General features: G+C 35.9%; 1 pseudogene; it reads left to right on the top strand.

Annotated features, from left to right (window-relative positions):
• Positions 1 to 234: 234 nt before the first annotated feature.
• Positions 235 to 19509, top strand: part of LOC101290276 (ectonucleoside triphosphate diphosphohydrolase 6-like) — a 140628-nt pseudogene continuing 121353 nt past the window's right edge.

Raw genomic sequence — 19509 nt, 5'->3', positions numbered from 1 at the left:
CCATAGATATAGAGAACAGATGGATGGTCTCCAGATTCAGGGGTAAGGGGTGGGTAAATGGGTGAAGGGGCTCAAAAGGCACAATCTTCCAGTTATAAAATAAATATGTCATGGGATTGTAATGTACTGCCTGGTGACTATAGTTAATAATACTGTAGTGCATATTTGAAAGTTGCTAAGAGTAGATCTTAAAAGTTTTCTCCACAAGAAAAGAATCTGTAATTATGTATGGTGATGACGTTAATTAGACTTACTGTGGTAATCACTTCACAATATATACAAATATTTAATCAGTTTTATGACTGAAACTAAAATAATGTTATATGTCAATTATACCTCAATATAAAAAAAGAGACCCTTGAAAACTGTTTAAGAACAGAAGTAAAGAATACTCTAGCTTCAGGTTGTTGGGTGCTCCCCTTGTTTCTTCCTTTTGAAATCTTGAAATAACTGACAGAAGTTATTTAAAAATAATAATAATAAAATTACAGAACTAGAACAAAACATTTCACAATTTGTATGGAAACACAAAAGACACTGAATAGCCAAAACAATCTTGAGAAAGAAAAATGGACTGGAGGAATCAGGCTCCCTGACTTCAGACTATACTACAAAGCTACAGTAATCAAGACAGTATGGTACTGGAACAAAAACAGAAATACAGATCAATGGAACAGGATAGAAAGCCCAGAGAGAAACCCACACACCTATGGTCATCTTATTTTTGATAATGGATGCAAGAATATACAATGGAGAAAAGACAGTCTCTTCAATAAGTGTTGCTGGGAAAACTGGACAGTTACATGTAAAAGAATCATATTAGAATACTCCCTTACACCATACACAAAAATAAACTCAAAATGGATTAAAGACCTAAATGTAAGGCCAGACACTATAAAACTCTTAGAGGAAAACATAGGCAGAACATTCTATGACATAAATCACAGCAAGATCCTTTTTGACCCACCTCCTAGAGAAATGGAAATAAAAACAAAAATCAACAAATGGGACCTAATGAAACTTAAAAGCTTTTGCACAGCAAAGGAAACCATAAACGAGACCAAAAGACAACCCTCAGAATGGGAGAAAATATTTGCAAATGAAGCAACTGACAAAGGATTAACCTCCAAAATTTACAAGCAGCTCATGCAGCTCAATATCAAAAAAACAAAAACCCAATCAAAAAATGGGCAGAAGATCTAAATAGACATTTCTCCAAAGAAGATATACAGATTGCCAACAAACACATGAAAGGATGCTCAACATCACTAATCATTAGAGAAATGGAAATCAAAACTTCAATGACGTATCACCTCACACCAGTCAGAATGGCCATCATCAAAAAATCTACAAACAATAAATGCCGGAGAGGGTGTGGAGAAAAGGGAACACTCTTGCACTGTTGGTGGGAATGTATATTGATACAGCCACTATGGAGAACAGTATAGAGGTAACTTAAAAAACTAAAATTAGAACTACCATATGACCCAGCAATCCCACTACTGGGCATATACCCTGAGAAAACCATAATTCAAAAAGAGTCATGTACCAAAATGTTCACTGCAGCTCTATTTACAATAGCCAGGACATGGAAGCAACCTAAGTGTCCATCGACAGATGAATGGATAAAGAAGATGTGGCACATATATACTATGGAATATTACTCAGCCATAAAAAGAAATGAAATTGAGTTATTTGTAGTGAGGTGGATGGACCTAGAGTCTGTCATACACAGTGAAGTAAGACTGTCATACAAATTGAAGAAGTAAGTCAGAAAGAGAAAAACAAATACAGTATGCTAACACATATATATGGAATCAAAAAAAAAAAAAAAAGATTCTTAAAAAGCTAGGGTCAGGACAGGAATAAAGACGCAGACGTAGAGAGTGGACTTGAGGACACGGGGAGGGAAGAAGGGTAAGCTGGGATGAAGTGATAGAGTGGCACTGACATATATACACTACCAAATGTAAAATAGATAGCTAGTGGGAAGCAGCCACATAGCACAGGGAGATCAGCTCAGCTCAGTACTTTGTGACCACCTCAAGGGGTGGTATGGGGAGGGAGGGAGAGAAGGAGACACAAGAGGGAGGAGATATGGGGATATATGTGTATGTATAGCTGATTCACTTTGTTATAAAGCAGGAGCTAACACACCATTGTAAAGCAATTATACTCCAATAAAGATGTTAAAAAATAATAGTAGTAATAATAAATTTAAGCGTTTCTAGGGGAGATGGCAGAAGAACTAGAAGCAGCTTTCACCTACCTGCTCTGGTGGAATGACACCTGCATCCATGGATGGGACAAAGGAGGGCATACAGGATTCATGGGAAGAAACAGAGACTTGAACAACCATTTATGTAAAGAAATCTGGAAGTGCCTATGCTACCACTAAATCCTGTGAAAAGGCTTTGCAAACAACAGCAAAATGAAGTGATAAAGTACCTTTGAATAGGAGAGAAAAGCTGCTAAAGATGCAAAGGAGTTGGTCAGCCCTTGTCTGTGTCCCAGGTTCCAAGAAGAGTGGGATCATGTTGAAATAATATATAGCATATTGGGACAGAAGGCATTTGGCCTCCGTGAACTGTGTGCCAGCAGAGTGGCAGAAATCCTTTAGAATAAAGTGCACAAAATGGAAGAAGTGAAGAATTTGAATTTTTATGCATTTTTTTAGCATCATGACTTTGCAGCAAATTTTGTCCTCATGGATACAGAGAAAGGAGGCAGTGTTATGGGTGGAGACTTTTGAGATTGCAGCCAAGTATGTGTGTTGGACAATGGAAAACCACCCACAGAACAACCCTTTCATATGTATGCACTTGTCTCACCTTTGTCAGTTTGCTGCTGCAAGAATTCAGGTTTCTGGGGAACAAAGTGCTGAAGCTGATTCAGAAAACTGACAATGTTGAGACTAGCTGTGCTCTGAGAGCCATTTTTCATTACGTGGACTCACTGACCTGACAGAAGAGTCAAGCCTCTTGGCGGCTGTGCTCCTCAGCACTTCCTACTGCCAACCTGCCGCCTTTTTTTTTTTTAAAGCAGCAGCCTCAGGAGGCTATTTATTTATTTATTTGCTTTTTTGGCTGCACCTTGCAGCATGTGGGATCTTAGTTCCCTGACCAGCGATTGAATCCATGCTCCCTGCAATGGAAGCATGGAGTCTTAATCACTGGTCCACCAGGGAAGTCCCCCACCTGCCTTCTTCTCCCCTACCTCCCAGTCAGCACTCAGGTTTACGTTGGGACCTCCTCACAAAAGTGGTGATAGTCTCCATCTGAGCAGCATTTTTAAGATAAATTCTGAGGATCTAATGTATAGCACGGTAACTATAGTTGATAAAACTATATTGTATAATTGAAGTTTGTTGAAAGTAGAACTTAAGTATTCTCACCAAAAAAAAAAAAAAAGAAAGGCTAATATGTTAAGTAATGAATGTGTTAATTAACTCGATTGTGGGAATCTTTTCACAATGTATACATATATCAAAGCACCTTGTGCACTTTAAATGTATTATATTTTATTTGTCAGTCATACCTCAGTAAAGCTGAAAAAACAGTCAAAAAAAGAAACATACTGTGCATAAGAGAGGACTACAGGAATGTTCCTTGATACACCCATCCTTGAAGGTTTACAGCACAGTTTGGCTCTATCTGCCTATTATAATCCTTAAGATGGATTTCGAAGCACAGGGAAATGGTTTTGACCATTTCCCTTCACTTTAACTCTTCAAAATAAACAGAAAAGAACAGTACACTTTTGTGAAACTCCCACCCTATCCTAGTCTGTCAGCTGGCTAGACAGCCACTAATGTGATTTTATGCTTGATTTGACTGTTGAGGTGTTAAGAGGGCTCACGGGGTGGCCTGCCACCCTTGTCCCTTCTAACCTCAGTGGGGGGAGAGGGGAGACCTACCCAAGGGATTTGCAGAGTTCTCTGTGTGATGGCTCTTGGGTTGAGCATTAGCTTCATCTGTGCAGCACTACAGCCTCACTGTGGAGCGAGGCTTTATCACATGTGACCTGGAGACCAAAGGGTTGGGAGAAGTTCTGGAGGTAGGAAAAAAATACAGGCCCAGGCTTTCTTACCTCTGTATACCTGTTGACATTAAGTGAGCAGTGGACCAGACTGGGGCAAAGGTCATGTTTAGACCAGTGAAGCTCAGCTCCCACCATGTCTCACTGGGTGGACAACTTCCACACTGCCCTCTCTGTCTCCAATGTTCTCCCTGACGTGATGGGGCATCCCCATGGTGCAGGAGTCCTTTATTGCTCTCCCTGCTACTTTCCTGGTTTCCTCTAGGTGGGGCAGTTCTCCACCTTCTCTGGGGAAGAATTGGGTGGGAGGTTCTATAGACCAGCCTGGCTGCTCTCAGTGTGAGCCAGTTAAAAACAAACGCAAGAAAACAAACCGAAAACAAAAACATAAAACATTTGGCACGCCAGGACAGATGGATCCTGGGGTAGCCTCCTGTGAACTTTGGAATTTAACATGTTTATCTCTTCCTTGGGTGTGTACATGTGAAATATTCCAGATGTCTGTTTTATTCAAATCCTTGGTTGGTTTGGTTTGCAGTTAACTGACAGAACTGTCTCTATGAATAGAGTTATGTGTACCCCAAGGAAGGAGGGATTGGGAGTGGCAAAATATAGACTTTCATGGTGATTAGACTTATCGTGGTGATCATTTTGAAATGTATAGAAATATCAAGTCAGTATGTTGTGTAACAGGACCTAACGTGGTATTGTAGTTCAATTATACTTCAAAGACAAAGAAACAATCACATAGAAAAAGAGATCAGATTTGTGGTTACGAGGGGTGGGAGGATTGGATGAAGGCAGTCAAAAGGTGCAAACTTCCAGTTATAAGATAAATAAGTACTAGAGATGTAGTGTACAACATGATAAATATAATTAACATTGCTGTATGTATATGAAAGTGTCTAAGAGAGTAAATCCTGAGTTTTCATCCCAAGGAAAAAATATTTTTGTTTCTTTTTCTTTTATTTTGTATCTATAGGAGATGATGGATGTTCACTAAACTTACTGTGGTAATAAAATATATATGCATGCCCCTGTGTGCCCTGTCTCTTCATAAAAACGTGCTTAAATGTGAATGTGATTCTAAAAGTTAATTGTAAAAATATTTATAGTTGTAGTGCTCCGGTTTCCAGGTCTTTGAGTGATGCCTCTGCAATGTGGGTGCTGAATAGTTTGTGTGAAAATTATGTTCTGAGCACTCGCTGGCCTGGGCGCTGATTCTGTGTCCAAGTGCATCAGTACCACGTGCAACATTTGCAGCCAAGCAAGGGCAAAAGATGCTGGGAAGCCTGTGTGTGGTTTTCATATGCAGACCCCAACTGAAGGGTCAGAATCAGAGTCTCTGAATCACCATCTCTTTACTCTACCTGGTTTTTTGAGCCATAGTCCATTCACTCGTCATCACACCAATATCCCTGATACTCATTCTTGACCCATCCTGTATCCTTCAGGGCACTGTGATACCTACTGTACAATAAATAGAATAAACTGAACCTTGTATGTTCCATTCAAAATAAAAAGGCTTACAAGGGAAAAGAAATAAAGTGTTCTTATCAATTTTTCTCTAGCAACAGCAATACTTATCAAAAATGTATTAAATGTTGCTTACTTCTGTTATTGAATGAATGATAGTAACAGCTTCAAACAAAATGCACAGGATACTAGCCAATTTTTCTTAGCCTCAACTGCATATCACCTGAGGATCTAACCTTACTGTCTATAGTCTTATATTTCACCCAACATTTTACTATTAATGAAGTAAATTACAGGAGCTTTAAAATCATCAAATGATCAATTTTACTTTCAATAAAATTTCATAATTTATCAGAAAAGAAAGTAAAACAACTATGTTAATTGGGTTATGCTTCACCAAAAGAGATGGAGAATGGGACCACTTTAAATAGAAAGAGGTTTTGTCCTTAACTGCTGCAGGATGAACTATGAGAGGTTAAACTATAAGACACAGAAGAGAAAAAATTTCACAGATTTCAAAGACAGAATACGTTCTAGAGTTCAGAAAACTGAGGCATAGTGTCTCTCCTCTAGTCCTAATATAGGCCATTGACGCTGTGAAATTTGCTGAAGCAGTTCTCCGGCAGGTCAAAAAGCATAAATGATTCAAGGAACTACCAGAATAAGAAATTCATTTCCTCTTCCAACATTATTTTATATATTTATATTAGTTATAGCTTTTATTTTTTTTAAAATTTTGGGGGGTTTTCAAGTGATAGCCCATTAATGAATGAAGTTAGATTAAGCGATATGATACAGGGTCCCTTCCTAAGCTGGACACAGGAGAGCTAATGATTGGAAAGGCTTATAAGCATCCCTCAGAAGCTGATCCACAATGTTTCTCCTTCTTTATCTTGCTGGTCACATGCAACGTTATTCCTTTTCCAGAAGAAACTGAGTCCATATGGCAAAAGAGCCTATTTAGAGCTCATGAGATTACAAGTTAAACATCCAAGTGCCATGAGAAAATGATTTCTAACATCACCAATTAAAAATTCCTTGGGATGAAATTCTAATTATTCTTGCTAAGTGAGGTACCTGTTCCTTGTCCAGTTAGGTGTGACTGAACAAATAAAGTGGAGAGTCTCTGCAAACAAAGGATTCTGATCCTACCATGGAGTGTTTAAAGCCAGACTCATATTCACCCTTCAGTGAATTTCTGGCAGTTATGTATGGAAATTTTATTAATATAATTATATAATAAGTAAATAAAATATTTTTTATTAAAAGTAGAGTCAAGTAGTTAACTGGATTTTTCTTCTTTTCATATTTTAGCTATGTTTCTTCTATCAATTAGTAATAACAAACAAAGGGAATTTAAAGTTAATTTCATATAATCATAGATTTCTATGGGGAAAACAGTGTTCTGTATATTCTTCCTGTAATATGATTTCACTGAACTTTTTTATAACTTATTCTTTTCACTTAGATCCCATATGCATAACCAGCTTGTTTCTTTCCCTTAGGATTAAGGATTGTTTTAATAATAGGCCTCCCATATCCCCATAACAATGTCACAACATGATAAAATAAAGAGAAAAGAGGAGGTGAAGTAATCCCTAGAGAAAGAAAACATATTTCCTACTTGCCTTTTTATTCCACAGTGTGTTGATAGGTTGGATGAATAAAAATGTAAGCACGTGTGCTTTGTTTTTCAGGCAGTTTTCTAAATATTAACCTTTGGACTTTGACTTTATCCCACTGCTGAAGTATGGATGACTGATGTGTGTGTGTGTGTGTGTGTGTGTGTGTGTGTGTGTGTGTATATATATATATATATATATATATATATATGCTGGATTTCGTTTAATAGGTCATTATTAGGAGACCAATTTATAACTGTATCTAATAAACATTCACATAATCACTGAGATACTGCAATTTTTAAAAAAGGGTATTCATGTGTATAGAAGAATGCTGAGTTTCTTCTGTAATTAGGGTAGCTCTCCATAAAGTAAAAAATAAAACCTTGAATTTCAGTGACTTAACATAAAAGAAGTTTACTTCTGACTCATTTAGCTAGCTAATGTGGGTATTCCTGTCTGATGTGGGAATGTTTTCTCTATCTGCTGATTCAGGGACCAAGTTGCTCTGGACTATGGTTCTGCTGTCCCCCAGAAACTTAAAGAATCCTCTGCTCTCGGTCCTCAAAAGGGAAAAGTAAGAGTAAAGGGAAGATTCCCCTGACCCTTAATTGACTTTATCTAGAATGACACATATCATTCTGCTCACATTTCACTGGAGACAACTCATATGACCACCATGTAAGGAGTCTATGGAATGTCGTCTCTAGCTGAGAAGCCACTTCCCAATGAGAGCTGTATAACATGGAAAAGGAAATAGATTTTGTTGTAAATTATTTATATATGTTGCATCTTCCATAAAAATATTCAGGAAAGTTAAAAGAAGTTTCACACCTTGGACAGAGTTAAACAATCTCAGCTTTATACAAAGCTTAGCATTCACCAAATCTGAATTCTGACTTTAAATTCCCTATCCAGTGTGAAGTTACAATACAATGGAAACCAGATAATGTATAGCACAGTTAAGATTTCCTTAATTGGGAATTGTTCTGGACTATAGACTGTCACTCAATGGATAGACATGTATTTCTTCATTTTGCTATTACATGTGCCAAACCAATATAGGATTTACTATAAAAGTATAGTAATAGATAGCAGTATACTAATATATCAATGTAGTTGATATACAGGTACAGCTTATAAGTTATGGTGTATTCACCAATGCCACAGAATTTGCAAATGAAATAATCTATCACAGAGTATTCAGCCAGTAAAACTAAGATGGTTTGAATTTAACTGCAAGTTCATTAAAACTTCATTTAAATAAATATCATTGCATATATATATATACATATATAAGCTGTGCTGTATAATATAGGTAATTCTTCATTGAATTCTACCTGAACGCATTTCTTTTTTATTTTATTTTAATGTTTGTATCTGTTATCTATTTATATGAATATTTATATATTTGATCTTATACCTTGCATTATTATTACTATCTCTTCTATTGATTGAAGTCATTAAATATTATGACTGGTGTGATTTTAGTAGAAATACTTTGAGTTAATTAAAACCCACTAGGATTTTGGCTTCCAAGCTACAGTACGGAAAATGGTAAACAGACTACTAAGTAGTGACATAGCAAAAACTCATTAAAAACGCTAATTAGCAAGCTGAATCTTTCTGACATACCCACTTCACTAATCCTCTAACTAACCACATCATAAAAATGTGCTTGCATTGTAAGTGAGTAAATATCCAGAGGAAGGCTGTTTTGAATTTCCAGATTACTTTCAATTAACTGGAGGCAGAACAGTCTAGAAAATGAAAGGCTGTGTTATTGGAATTTTATGGTAAGTCTTTAAATGAGCCTTAGAGTCCAGTCACGTGGTTGCCTTAACTTAGGCAGTAATTGATTTTTATTTATCTTTTAAAAAAATTTTATTGAAGTATAATTGATTTATAATATTGTGTTAGTTTCAGGTGCACAGCAAAGTGTTCCAGTTATTTTTTTGAGATTTTTTTTCCATTATAAATTACTATAAGATATTGAATATAATTCCCTGTGATATCATTTATATGTGGAATTTAAAAATAATACAAGTGAATCTACATACAAAACAGATTCACAGACATAGAAAGCAGACTTATGGTTACCAAAGGGAGAGGGAGGGAGGGAGGGACGAATTAGGAATATGGGATTAATAGACACAAACTACTATATGTAAAATAGATAAATAACAAGGATTTACTGTATAGCACGGACAGTATTCTTGACTATTTCTATATACATACTCACCCTTCTCCTTAGCCTCTCTTTCCACTAAATTATTTATTTACTTTTACAGATTTGAGAAATTTTATTACATCATTTTTCACATTCTGTCTTTTATTACATCTACATTATTACAAATATTATCTCTTCTACTAGATAAAAAGTTCTGTGAGGTCAGAGAGTAAAGTTTTTTTTTCTTTTCTGTTACCACACACACAAGGCCCTGTTTTGGGAAGTGTAACTGAGAATCAGTTTCTGCACTTTATAAATGCTGCATTAGACATTTGACAACCCTGTCCTGGAGGTGGAAGTTGGTATCTAGGTAGCAGTCCTGCTAAACACAAGTTTTTCCTTTTATTCTTAGATTTGTGTGTGTGTGTGTGTATGCAATTATATTCTTCTAGAATACATTGGATAGATTTCTTTCATTTTAATTTCTTGAAAAAGTGATATAAAGTGGGAATTACGTGTTTCTTAAACGTCAGTCTTGACAAATCTGAAGGACTCTCTGGTCCTAGTTTCTTTTTATGCCTGATACTTTAAATTACCAATTTATTTTTATGGTAATTGATTTTTGTTGTTTTCTAGATCTTCCTGAAGTGTAAAATCCACTTTTTATTTTTCAGAGGCACATTCATTCTCTTAAGTTTTCAATATATTAGTATAACTTTGTTCCTACTCTATCCTCTAAGGATTATTTCAATCTTTACTCTCACAATTTAATGCCCTTTGAATCTATATTTGCTTATATAATTTTCTTAGTTCTAAGTTTGTTGATTTGTCATTTATGCCCTAATTTAATGCTTTTGTTAAGGTAGAGCTTTTAAGAAATGTTTATACTTTGCTGACCTTTCCCCCAAAAAACTTCAGCTTCTAACTTGTTTGTTAATATCTCTTTCTCTCTCTCTCCTTTTTCTGTTCTCTGGTTGATATTCCTATTCATATGTTTATTATTTTTTCCTTTACACTTTCTTTTGGTTGATGCTGTTTTGAACAACTGTTTTTGTCTATTCTAAATAAGTGCTTTAAAGTTTATAAAATTACACTAAATACTTATTGGTTTACTGCCTGTGCCTGTCACGGGTTCTGATGTGCATCAATGTGTTTCAAATCTAAATATCATATCATTTTAATTTACTAGAAATTTAATATTTCTCCTGTGTTTAAGGTTCCACAGGGAGCATCTTCCATGACAGTAAATTATCATGAAAATTTTTCCCTCACCTTTACTCATCCTTCCTTAGGGGGCTGATGTTAATTGATAAGCGTGTGACATCCATTGGCCCATGTTTCTTGATTGTGAGGTATTAACCTATAAAAGGGCTGAAAGAACTAGAGATTCTCTTTTTTTTTTTTCTCCACTCTATCCCAAACTGATATGGAGCAGTAATCCTAGGTAGTTAAGGCTGCTCTGTTTTCCCCAATTTTTCCTAAGTTGGGAATCCAATAGTCTAGGCAGTAAAAATGGCACGTCATAAACTCTTAGTCTTTTGGCCACAAATCTAAATTCATATTATATAGCTGGGTTTATTAATAGTAAAACTTCCATCATAATTTTAATTCAGATGTCTTTCTTCTGTTTTATTTCTCAATTTGCTTCAACCTCAACAGGGGAAAAATTTTAGGTACCTAACAGATGGATGCCTTAAAACTTTAACTTTTTAGTGAATTGGCCTGAAACCTTAAAAACGATTTATACATGGAGTGATGTGAAGCAGCCCAAGTAGGTGGCTTTAGATTTTAATTTTGATAAATATAGGCTGGGCAGGATTTTTACAGTAGCAGGTCACTGAAGGTCACCAGTATTTTATCTCAATAATAGGCTTCATTGTATAGAGTGAGGAGACTGATATTTAACAGGCCACCTAAAATCCCTAGTAACTAAAGCTATGATGGTCTTCGCAGCTGACCATGACCACTTTAGCAAATTTATTTTTACTAAGTTGGCACAGTAGGAGCAAGGACTTATATAGAGGAAAATGGGTTCTCATAATAAGAGCATTTTATATATTGAAGATTAGAAATAAATATTGCAAATTTAGCCTAGTTGTTCAGGAAGGTCTGAAGACTGAAATTTAGACTGCAAAGAGCTAAGTTCCAGATGAACTACAGAACACTACTATGTACATTTCCTACCATGTGGTGCTGGATGAGATGCCTAAACTTCATTTCAATAAGTGTTGTTCTGCTTTATGTCATAGAGGAAAATGTAAAGGACTTATCTTCACCATTACATGGCCTATCCTGAGCATAATGTCACCTGCTCAAATGATGTTCCAGTATTGCTATAATATCTTAATTGCAGAATCTCTGAGTATAACTTTTGATTTAAAACATTTACTATGTAACTACTTAATTTGAAGCACCCCAGTCTACAACCAACACCCCTTAGATTTCCACATTAGTCTCTAAAATTCACAACTTCATTGATACTTTGATGCCACCAGAAACAACACCCATTGGTTTGACCACCTTTTGCTGAACTTCATCCAGCTCAAGCCCTTTTTTCTTCGTTCCTTAGTCTAATTTTATGTGTAATCACAACAAGTATTCCCCTGCACACATGCTTAATTCCTTTCCCCTCCATCTGTTTAATACCATGTATTGCACTCTGATGCAACTGAAGGAAACTGGAGGAAAAATATATTTTGCTAACTGTTCCCACACAAAATTTTTGACAATGAACCTCAAAGGAGATCTTACTGTGCAGAATTCATAGAACATTCTTCAATCCTAGCTGACTGTTCCATATACTTCCTTTTCTCCTCAAATCTCTAATACATTCTCCTTCACCTCCTGTCTCAGCTAATCACACTGTTTACTATTGCATTGGGATATATATTTCTTTTATTTCCTCCTTTCCCCCACCTTATGGCCCCTGGCAAATACTATTCCACTCTCTGTTTCTATGAGTTTAACTTTTTTTTTTTTTTAGATTCCACATATAACTGAGATTTAAAGTATTGATATTTGTTGTTCTCTGTCTTAACTTATTTCACTTAGCACAATGACCTCAAAGTCCATTCATGTTGACACAAATGGCAGGATTTCCTTCTTTCTTATGGCTGAATAATGTTCCACTGTATATATTTACCACATTTTCCTTACCATTTATCTGTTCATGAATAATTAAGTTGATTCCATGTATTGGTGATAGTGAATAATGCTGCAATGAACATGGTGGTCCAGATATCTCTTTGAAAGAGTGATTTCATTTCCTTTGGATACATACTCAAGAGTGGGATTGTTGGGTCATATGGTAGTTCTATTTTTAATTTCTTGAGGGGCCTCGATGCTGTTTTCTATAGTGGCCACACCAATGTACATTCCCACCAATAGTGCACTAGGGTTCCCTTTTCTCCACATCCTCTCCAACACTTGTTATCTCTTGCCTTTTTCATAATATACACACTAACAGGTGGGAGATGGTATTTCATTGTGTGGTTTTTTTTTTTTAAGCATCTACATAGAGCTCTTTTTCTTTTTAAGATGTTGGGGGTAGGAGTTTATTAATTAATTTATTTATTTTTGCTGTGTTGTGTCTTCGTTTCTGTGCGAGGGCTTTCTCTAGTTGTGGCAAGCGGGGGCCACTCTTCATCGTGGTGTGTGGGCCTCTCACTATCGTGGCCTCTCTTGTTGCGGAGCACAGGCTCCAGATGCGCAGGCTCAGTAGTTGTGGCTCACGGGCCTAGTTGCTCCGTGGCATATGGGATCCTCCCAGACCAGGGCTTGAACCCGTGTCCCCTGCATTAGCAGGCAGATTCTCAACCACTGCGCCACCAGGGAAACCCTTCATTGTAATTTTGATTTCCCTTTCCTTGATGATTAGTGATATTAAACACCCTTTCATACACTTGTTGGCCATTTTTGTGTCTTCTTTGGAAAAATCTTTATTCCGGTCCTCTGTCCATTTTTTAACTGGCTTATTTTTTTTTTCTATTCAGTTGTATGAGTTCTTGGTATATTTTGAAGATTGACCCCTTATCATATATGATTTTCAAATATATTCTCCCATTTCATAGGTTGTCTCTTCATTCTGTTGATTGTTTCTTTTGTTGTGCAGAAGCTTTTTAGTTTGCTGTAGTCCCCTTTGTTTACTTTTGCTTTGTTTCTTGTTCATTTGGTGTCATATCCAAAAAAGTCATTGCCAAAATTAATATCAGGGATCTTTTTCTCTTCATTTTCCTCTAGGAGTTTTACATTTTCAGGTCTTATATTTGTCTTTAATCCATTTTGTGTTAATTTTTGTGAGTGGTATAATTTTGTGAGTGCTATAGGGATCCAGTTTCATTCTTTTACATGTGAATATCCAGTTTTCCAAGATGCATTTATTGAAATGACTACCTTTTCTCCATTAGGTATTCTTGGCTCCCCTGCCAAATATTAGTTGACTGTATATGCAGGGGGCTATTTCTGGGCTTTTCTGTTCCATTGGTCTACATATATGTTCTTATGTTGTGCACTGGAAATTTTAAAGCAATCAGAATAGAATTCCCACAATGTCCAAGAAAAACATAAATCTATGATGCAACATTCTTTCTGTTATACCATAGATGAACTGTTTATTCTGTCTAAAACCAAAGTCACTTCCTTTTACATGTATCTTACTCTTTTTACCTATGAAAATATGTTTGGTCCCAGCAATTCTTGCCTCTCCAGAATCATCAGTTTTTCTTTCCTTTGTTGTATCTTTCTCATTAGTATAAATTCATGTTACATTATTGCCTGTATCTATAAGCAAATATTTTGATTCCACACTAATGTCCTGCTATGACCTCATTTCCCTGCTTTTCTATAAAACACTAGCCTAAATTGTACCCAGTCTTACAATCTCCAATTTCACTGGTCCTATTATCTTGTAAATCTACTCTACTTTTTTTTTTATTTTTTTTGCTACGTCCAGTGATCTGTTCCCAGTCCTCATTTTAGTTGGTCTAGAAGAACAATTAACAGTTAATCATTCCCATCTTCTTGAAAAACTTTATTAGATTTCACATATTTCCAGATTCCTTTTTTATCTACTGTTTGCTCTTTATCAGGCTTTGGTGATGACATTTCTTCATCTCCTTGATGCCTTCTTAACTCAGGCAGTATGTAGAATTGTTGTTTAATTTTGAAATATTAGTGAAAAATTCTCTAGAAATTTTATGGTTAATGATTTCAAATATAATTTTGATTGGAATATGGTCAGAAAATATACTCTGCCTGTTTGGATCCTTTGAAATTTACTGAGACTTGTAGTTAACCCACACTGGTCCATCTTGATGTTGAAGAGAATGTATATTTTGTTGTGATTGATGTAATAGTCTATAAAGTTCCATTAGGTCAATTATTTGTAGTAGTATTTAAATCTTCCAGATCCTTACATTTTTTTTACCTACTTGTTCTTTCAATTATAGAGAAGAGGGTTAATATCTTCAACTATGATTTTAGATATGTCTCTCTCTCTCCCTATTTCCCCACATTATTTTCTTTAGGTAATTACCTGCTTTGTTATTAGATGGCTACATATTTAAGATTGCTAGAAGTTCTTCATGAATTGACTCTTTTATCATTAAGAAATGTCCATATTTGTCTCTGGATAAATTCCTTGTCCTGAAGTCTATATTTAAAAATATGATTGAGATCCACCAGGGGGCAGACAGCAGAAGCAAGAAGAACTACAATCCTGCAGCCTGTAAAGCAAAAACCACATTCACAGAAAGACAAGATGAAAAGGCAGAGGACTATGTACCAAAAGAAGGAGCAAGATAAAACCACAGAAGAACAACTAAATGAAGTGGACATAGGCAACCATCCAGGAAAAGAATTCAGAATAATGATAGTGAAGATGATCCAGGACCTCGGAAAAAGAAAGGAGGCAAAGATCAAGAAGATGCAAGAAATGTCTAACAAAGACCTAGAAGAATTAAAGAACAAACACCTAGAAGAATTAAAGAACAAACAGAGATAAACAATACAAGAACTGAAATGAAAACTACACTAGAAGGAATCAATAGCAGAATAACTGGGACAGAAGACCGGATAAGTGACCTGGAAGACAGAATGGTGGAATTCACTGCCACAGAACAGAATAAAGAAAAAAAAATGAAAAGAAATGAAGACAGCCTAAGAGACCTCTGGAACAACATTAAACGCAACAACATTCACATTATAGGGGTCCCAGAAGGAGAAGAGAGAGAAAAAGGACCTGAGAATATATTTGAAGAGGTTATAGTAGAAAACTTCTCTAACATGGGAAACAAAATAGCCACCCACGTCTAGGAGGTGCAGAGAGTCCCAAGCAGAATAAGCCCTAGGAGAAACATGCCGAGACACACAGTAATCAAAGTGACAAAACTTAAAGACAAAATAAAACTACTGAAAGCAACAAAGGAAAAATGAAAAATTACATGCAAGGGAACTCCCATAAGGTTAACAGCTGATTTCTCAGCAGAAACTCTAAAAGCCAGAAGGGAGTGGCATGATATATTTAAAGTGATGAAAGGGAAGAACCTACAGCCAAGATTACTCTACCTGGCAAGGATCTCATTCAGATTCGATGCAGAAATCAAAAGCTTTACAGACAAGCAAAAGCTAAGAGAATTCAGCACCACCAAACCAGCTCTACAACAAATGCTAAAGGAACTTCTCTAAGTGGGAAACACAAAAGAAGAAAAGGACCTACAAAAACAAACCCATAACAATTAAGAAAATGGTATTAGGAACATACATATTGATAATTACCTTAAATGTAAAAGGATTAATTGCTCCAACCAAACGACACTGTCTCGCTGAATGGATACAAAAACAAGACCCATATATATGCTGTCTACAAGAGACCCACTTCAGACCTAGGGACACAACAGACTGAAAGTTAGGGGATGGAAAAAGATATTCCATGCAAATGGAAGTCAAAAGAAAGCTGGAGTAGTAATTCTCATATCAGATAAAATAAACTTTAAAATAAAGAATGTTAAAAGAGACAAGGAAGGACACTACATAATGATCAAGGGATCAATCCAAGAAGAAGATATAACAATTATAAATATATATGCACCCAACATAGGAGCACCTCAATACATAAGGCAACTGCTGACAGCTATAAAAACAAATCAACAGTAACACAATAATAGTGGGGGACTTTAACACCTCACTTACACCAATGGACAGATCATCCAAACAGAAAATTAATAAGGAAGCACAAGCTTTAAATGACTCAATAGATTTAGTTGATATTTATAAGATATTTCATCCAAAAATAGCAGGTTACACTTTCTTCTCAAATGCACATGGAACATTCTCCAGGATAGATCACTTCTTGGGTCACAAATCAACCCTCAGTACATTTAAGAATATTGAAATAATATCAAGCATCTTTTCTGACCACAACACTATGAGATTAGAAATCAATTACAGGAAAAAAGCATAAAAAACACAAACACATGTAGGCTAAACAATACATTACTAAATAACCAAGAGATCACTAAGGAAAACAAAGAGGAAATCAAAAATACCTAGAGACAAATGACAATGAAAACATGACGATTCAAAATCTATGGGATACAGCAAAAGCAGTTCTAAGAGGGAACTTTATAGCAATACAACCCTACCTCAAGAAACAACAAACATCTCTGGGCTTCCCTGGTGGCGCAGTGGTTGAGGGTCCGCCTGCTGATGCAGGCTACATGGGTTCGTGCCCCAGTCCAGGAAGACCCCACATGCCGTGGAGCGGCTGGGCCCATGAGCCATGGCCACTGAGCCTGTGCGTCTGGAGCCTGTGCTCCACAACGGGAGAAGCCACAACAGTGAGAGGCCCGCGTACTGCAAAAAAAAAAAAAGAAACAACAAACATCTCAAATAAACAATCTAACCTTATACCTAAAGGAACTAGAGAAAGAACAACAAACAAAACCCAAAGATAATAGAAGGAAAGGAATCATAAAGATCAGAGCAGAAATAAATGAAATAGAAACAAAGAAAACAATAGCAAAGATCAATAAAACTAAAGGCTGGTTCTTTGAGAAGATAAACAAAATTGGTAAACCATTAGCCAGACTCCTCAAGAAAAAGAGGGAGAGGACTCAAATCAATAAAATTAGAAATGAAAAAGGAAAAGTTACAACAGACACCACAGAAACACAAAGCATCCTACGAGAGTACTACAAGTAACTCTATGCCAATAAAATGGACAACCTGGAAAAAAAGGACAAATCCTTAGAAAGATATAACTTTCCAAGACTGAACCAGGAAGAAATAGAAAATGTGAACAGACCAATCACAAGTAATGAAACTGAAAATGTGATTAAAAATCTTCCAACAAACAGACGTCCAGGACCAGATGGCTTCACAGGTGAATTCTATCAAACATTTAGAGAAGACCTAACACCCATTCTTATCAAACTCTTCCAAAAAATTGCAGATAAAGGAACACTCTCAAACTCATTCTATGAGGCCCAGATCACCCAGATACCAAAACCACACAAAGATACTACAAAAAAAGAAAATTACAGACCAATATCACTGATGAATATAGATGGAAAAATCCTCAACAAAATAATAGCAAACAGAATCAAATAACACATTAAAGGATCATACACCATGATCAAGTGGGATTTATCCTGGGGATGCAAGGATTCTTCAATATATGCAAATCAATCAATGTGATACACTGTATTAACAAACTGAAAAATAAAAACCATATGATCATCTCAATAAATGCAGAAAAAGCTTTTGACAAAATTCAACACCCATTTATGATAAAAACTCTCCAGAAAGTGGGCATAGAGGGAACCTACTTCAACATAATAAAGGCCATATACGACAAATCCACAGCAAACATAATTCTCAGTGGTGAAAAACTGAAACCATTTCCTCTAAGATCAGGAAAAAAACAAGGAAGTCCACTCTCGACACTATTATTCAACATAGTTTTGGAAGTCCTAGCCATGGCAATCAGAGAAGAAAAAGAAATAAAAAGAATCCAAATTGGAAAAGAAGTAAAACTGTCACTGTTTGCAGATGACATGATACTATACATAGAGAAGCCTAAAGGTGCCACCAGAAAACTCCTAGAGCTAATCAATGAATTTGGTAAAGTTGCAGGATACCAGATTAATGCACAAAAATCTCTTGCATTCCTATACACAAAGAAGAAAAATCTGAAAGAGAAATCAAAGAAACACTCCCATTTACCATTGCTACAAAAAGAATAAAATACCTAGGAATAAACCTACCTAGGGAGACAAAAGACCTGTATGCAGAAAACTATAAGAAACTGATGAAAGAAATTAAAGATGATACAAACAGCTGGAGAGATATACCATGTTCTTGGATTGGAAGAATCAACATTGTGAAAATGACTGTACTACCCAAAGCAATGTACAGATTCAATGCAATCCCTAACAAATTACCAATGACAATTTTTACAGAACTAGAACAAAAAATCTTAAAATTTGTATGGAGACACAAAAGACCCTGAATAGCCAAAGTGGTCTTGAGGGATAAAAAACGAAGCTGGAGGAATCAGACTCCCTGTCTTCAGACTATACTACAAATAGTTACTACAAATAGTTACTACTATCCTACAAATATATTACTATATACTATAGTAATCAAGACAATATGGTACTGGTACAAAAACAGAAATATAGATCAATGGAACAGAATAGAAAGCCCAGAGATTAACCCACTCACCTATGGTCAACTAATAAGACAAAGGAGGCAAGGATATACAATGGAGAAAAGACAATCTCTTCAATAAGTGGTGCTGGGAAAACTGGACAGCTACATGTAAAAGAATGAAATTAGAATACTCCCTAACACCATACACAAAACTAAACTCAAAATGGATTAGAGACCTAAATGTAAGACTGGACACCATAAAACTCTTAGAGGAAAACTTAGGAAGAACACTCTTTGACATAAATCACAGCAAGATCTTTTTTGATCCACCTCCTAGAGTAATGGAATTAAGAACTAAAATAAACAAATGGGACCTAATTAAACTTAAAAGCTTTTGCACAGCAAAGGAAACCATAAACAAGAGGAAAAACAATCCTCAGAATGGGAGAAAATATTTGCAAATGCATCAACAGACAAAGGATTAATCTCCAAAATATATAAACAGCTCATGCAGCTCAGTATTAAAAAAACAAACAACCTAATCAAAAAACG

This window comes from Orcinus orca, chromosome 3 (genome assembly GCF_937001465.1).
Source record: "Orcinus orca chromosome 3, mOrcOrc1.1, whole genome shotgun sequence".
Classification (NCBI taxonomy): Eukaryota; Metazoa; Chordata; class Mammalia; order Artiodactyla; family Delphinidae; genus Orcinus; species Orcinus orca.
Note: the sequence above shows the minus strand (reverse complement) of the source record. Positions and strands in the feature narration are given on the sequence as shown.